The following is a 5314-nucleotide window of genomic DNA, read 5'->3' as shown; positions in this document are numbered from 1 at the left end:
GGGCCTGAAAGCCCTTCATCAGGGGTTAACATGCTGTAAATGACGGAACAGGGTATCAGCACACTCAAAAACTTGGGATGTATACACAAGGTGATGTTAAACACGTGCCTCATGTGAATGCTTAATAGTTATGTCGAGTGTGATACGATCAGTGATTAAAGAAATTAGGGTGCTGGTTTGTGCAAAAATTGGAAACCATGGGCTGTTATCATGTTTACACTTGAATGTGATAAATATGATGGTGCCGTCTGCGTACGTGATACTTAGCGGTACGGTTGGTGTATAATGAGGAAGCATGCTATGTGAATACAGAGATCGTCAGTGTTTGTCAACGTGCACACAGTGTGGCTGGTGTTTACTGAATCAACCATGCTATGGAAAACGCGTGTGGGAGAAAAGTACTTACGAGACGCGCCGAAAAGAATGAATGCGCGTTGGTGGATTCAAAGTTCACCGGTATCTGCAAAAGATTGTATACCATGAGCTATCGACCAATATTAGTACGAGTTAATCCCAAAGTGGTTCTGGGGTGAAAACAACTTACTGGGATAGTTACGCGTGGTGTCCTCTAACGGGTCTTTTCCGAATGATGTATGAGAAGTAACGATATCGGAACCTGAAAATGAACACTCGTTTAACACGGAAGTGTAACCGTTGTACGCGCCGAACTCGTGATGAACTACAGAGAAGAAAGACTCGTAGTTCGGTTACATGGGGGTACTGTAAAAGGTAAAATCAGGTGGAGGAAAATGAAAATGAAAATAAAATAAAAAATAAAAATAAACATTAAGAATTTGCAGGTGTCATTCTGGTTGAGAGTGGGGATTCAGGTGTGAGTGCCTATGTAACGCTGAAGTTAATATCATGGTGCTCAATGAGCTGGTGATGAATTGCGGAATATTGTGTACATAAGATGCTATAAAGATTGGATAAGTACGGAATATGAAAGCAGGCAGGAAAATTTAAAGCGCGCAAGTGAGGAGGGGGTTTAAGAATGTCCATGAAAGATCAGAGAGTGACGGACCGTGTAGTGTGCAGGCGATCTCCCTGTAGGTGTTGGAAAATTATGCAGGTGGTGTACGACGTGCGATTGAGATATATTAAAAACATTATTCGACTGTTTGGTGAATGAGTGAACTAGTGGGGGTAAAGTGGGGTGACTAAAAATCAAGGAAAATGAATGTAAGTGGTGGTTATATGGTAGTACCTCTTCAAGCAGTAGTCATAGCCTGAAACTTAATTCAAGGGGTTAATGCATACATATGGGTTCAGTACAAGATAAATTTGGATACCGGGGGCATATTTTACAAAAAACAACTTAAATCACAACGTTTATTGAGTCCTTTTGGGCTGATAGAGTCCATTTTATCTATCCAATACACCTCTCTTTGCGACAAGTATTGAGAATTGTTCCGACCTTTCGGGATGGGTACTTGTTCCAAAACTAAAAGCTGCAGTTGACTGATGTTGTGATTCAGGACATGGAAATGGTAGGCGATGAGAGATTTGGCATTTTTTGTTCGGATGTTGCTTTTGTGTCCGTTCAATCTAATGCGTATTTTGCGTTCAGTCTTGCCGATGTATACTAATCGACAGGGGCATTTTAACATGTAGATGACATTTTGACTATTGCAGGTAGCCGTTACTTTCAGTTTGATGTTAGTTCCTTTGTTGGGATGTTGGATCGTATTCCCCTTTATGATGGAATTGCAGTTGCCGCAATTGAGACATGGGGTAGTTCCTTTGTAGTGTGGTTCAGTAGAACTCTTCGTAATGGTGAGTATTTGTTTGAGGTTTCTTGACCTTTGGTATGCAAATATTGGGGGTACGTCGAAGATGTGTTTGAAATCTGTTTCGGTTGCCAACATGGGCCAATATCTTAAGATCGTTTTTTTAATACTGCAACTTTGAGATGAGTATTTGGATATAAACACACTTCTATTGTCCGTGATTTTTTTCGGTTTGGTGGTTAACAACGAGGATCGTGAGATTTTATCTGCTTTTTTACATGCGTTATTTAGAATTTGCTCTGGATATTTACGTCTTCTGAACTTCTCTATACATACGTCTCTACTTTCTGTGTACAGATGCTCAGTGCTGGATATTCTTTTTAGTCGCAGTAACTGTGAGTATGGTAGATGTTCTTTAAGGGAGGGTTGATGGAAGCTGTGAAAATGAAGTAGATTGTTGCGGTCTGTGGCTTTAACATGAACTTGAGTCATGAGGGTTCCATTGTTATTGTTTATGGTGATGTCGAGAAAGGAGATGCGATTTTTACTGATGGTTGATGTGAACTCAATGTGTTCATCGACTTGGTTTAGTTAGGTCATCGCTTAGATTATGGAGAACTATAGAAGATCCTTGCCATAATATAAATATATCATCAATGTATCTCCTGTATAAGAGCAGGTGTTGTTTCCACTCATCTTTGTTTAGAATGTGATCCAGTTCAAATCTGTACATGAAAAGATTTGCATATGTTGGTGCGGCACAATTGCCCATAGATGTTCCGGAGCACTGTAAATAATAGTTGTTTCCCCATTGAAAATAACTGTGGAACAATGTGAAGTGGATTAGTTCCATTAGAAAAATTTTGAGATCAGTGGGTTTGTCACTGTTTAACAAGAAGGATTCAACTGCCTCCATACCTTTGTTGTGTGGTATAGATGTGTATAATGCTTTGACGTCTATGGTACATAGTGTGGTTTTGGAGTTGGTTTTGCCTTGGGTTGTTTCCAGTATGTTGAGGAAGTCCGTGGTATTCCTGATGTAGGTGCTCATGGATTGAACGAGTGGTTGTAAATGTTTATCCAGGTATCTGCCAATGGGCTCATGTATGGAATTGATAGTCGAGACGATTGGTCTAAATGGAGGGATTGTAGCGTGTTTGTGGATCTTAGGGATCATGTAAATATAAGGTATTGCTGGATTGGTTTTGATGAGGTATTTTTTGTCTTTTGCCGTGATTGTGCCTTCTTCTATGGCTTTGTTTAAGATGGTTTGTAGGACTTTCATGAACTTGTTGGTAGGATCAAACAGTAACATCATGTATGTGTTTGTGTCCTGAATGTGTTCTTGCACGTTTCTCTCATAGAAATCAGAATCCATGATTACCATTGCCCCTCCTTTGTCCGCCTGGCGGATAGTGATTTTACTGTTTGCTGCAATTTGTCTTAATGCTTGTTGTTCTTTCTGGGTAATATTGGTATTCTTAGATTTGTTTTGACTGGAAAGTTTTCTTAATTCCTTCAGAGTGATGGTTTCAAATGCATCCAACACTTTATGCCTGATGGGAGCCATGAATGTGATTTTGTTACGTAATCCCAGTAGGGTGCTTTCTTGCTTCCCTTTTGTAAAGTATTCATTTGAAATTCCGTCATCATCATTCGTACCCACCCACCATTCTACCCCTCTGAACATCGAGATAAGTTTCTTCAAATTCATGCGAACATTAAGATTAAAACACTTCTTCAACAACATTATAGAACCAACACAAAGACCACAAGAAAGCACCCTACTGGGATTACGTAACAAATGCACATTCATGGCTCCCATCAGCCACAAAGTGTTGGATGCATTTGAAACCATCACTCTGAAGGAATTAAGACAAATTTCCAGTCAAAACAAATCTAAGAATACCAATATTACCCAGAAAGAACAACAAGTATTAAGACAAATTGCAGCAAAAAGTGAAATCACTATCCGCCAGGCAGACAAAGGAGGGGCAATGGTAATCATGGATTCTGATTTCTATGAGAGAAACGTGCAAGAACACATTCAGGACACCAACACATACATGATGCTACCGTTTGATCCTACCAACGAGTTCATGAAAATCCTACAAACCATCTTAAACAAAGCCATAGAAGAAGTCACAATTACGGCAGAAGACAAAAAATACCTCATCAAAACCAATCCAGCAATACCTTATATTTACATGATCCCTAAGATCCACAAATACGCTACAATCCCTCCATTTAGACGAATCGTCTCGACTATCAATTCCATACATGAACCCATTGGCAGATACCTGGATAAACATTTACAACCACTCCTTCAATCCATGAGCACCTACATCAGGGATACCACAGACTTCCTCAACATACTGGAAACAACCCAAGGCAAAACCAACTCCGAAACCACACTATGTACCATAGACGTCAAAGCATTATACACATCTATACCACACAACAAAGGTATGGAGGCAGTTGAATCCTTCTTGTTAAACAGTGACAAACCCACTGATCTCAAAATTTTTCTAATGGAACTAATCCACTTCACATTGTTCCACAGTTATTTTCAATGGGGAAACAACTATTATTTACAGTGCTCCGGAACATCTATGGGCAATTGTGCCGCACCAACATATGCAAATCTTTTCATGTACAGATTTGAACTGGATCACATTCTAAACAAAGATGAGTGGAAACAACACCTGCTCTTATACAGGAGATACATTGATGATATATTTATATTATGGCAAGGATCTTCTATAGTTCTCCATAATCTAAGCGATGACCTAACTAAACCAAGTCGATGAACACATTGAGTTCACATCAACCATCAGTAAAAATCGCATCTCCTTTCTCGACATCACCATAAACAATAACAATGGAACCCTCATGACTCAAGTTCATGTTAAAGCCACAGACCGCAACAATCTACTTTATTTTCACAGCTTCCATCAACCCTCCCTTAAAGAACATCTACCATACTCACAGTTACTGCGACTAAAAAGAATATCCAGCACTGAGCATCTGTACACAGAAAGTAGAGACGTATGTATTGAGAAGTTCAGAAGACGCAAATATCCAGAGCAAATTCTAAATAACGCATGTAAAAAAGCAGATAAAATCTCACGATCCTCGTTGTTAACCACCAAACTGAAAAAAATCACGGACAATAGAAGTGTGTTTATATCCAAATACTCATCTCAAAGTTACAGTATTAAAAAAACGATCTTAAGATATTGGCCCATGTTGGCAACTGAAACAGATTTCAAACACATCTTCGACGTACCCCCAATATTTGCATACCAAAGGTCAAGAAACCTCAAACAAATACTCACCACCACGAAGAGTTCTACTGAACCACACTACAAAGGAACTACCCCATGTCTCAATTGCGGCAACTGCAATTCCATCATAAAGGGAATACGATCCAACATCCCAACAAAGGAACTAACATCAAACTGAAAGTAACGGCTACCTGCAATAGTCAAAATGTCATCTACATGTTAAAATGCCCCTGTGGATTAGTATACATCGGCAAGACTGAACGCAAAATACGCCTTAGATTGAACGAACACAAAAGC

Source organism: Triturus cristatus, chromosome 5_2 (assembly GCF_964204655.1).
Source record: "Triturus cristatus chromosome 5_2, aTriCri1.1, whole genome shotgun sequence".
In the NCBI taxonomy this organism is placed as follows: Eukaryota; Metazoa; Chordata; class Amphibia; order Caudata; family Salamandridae; genus Triturus; species Triturus cristatus.
This window is presented reverse-complemented; position numbering follows the sequence as displayed.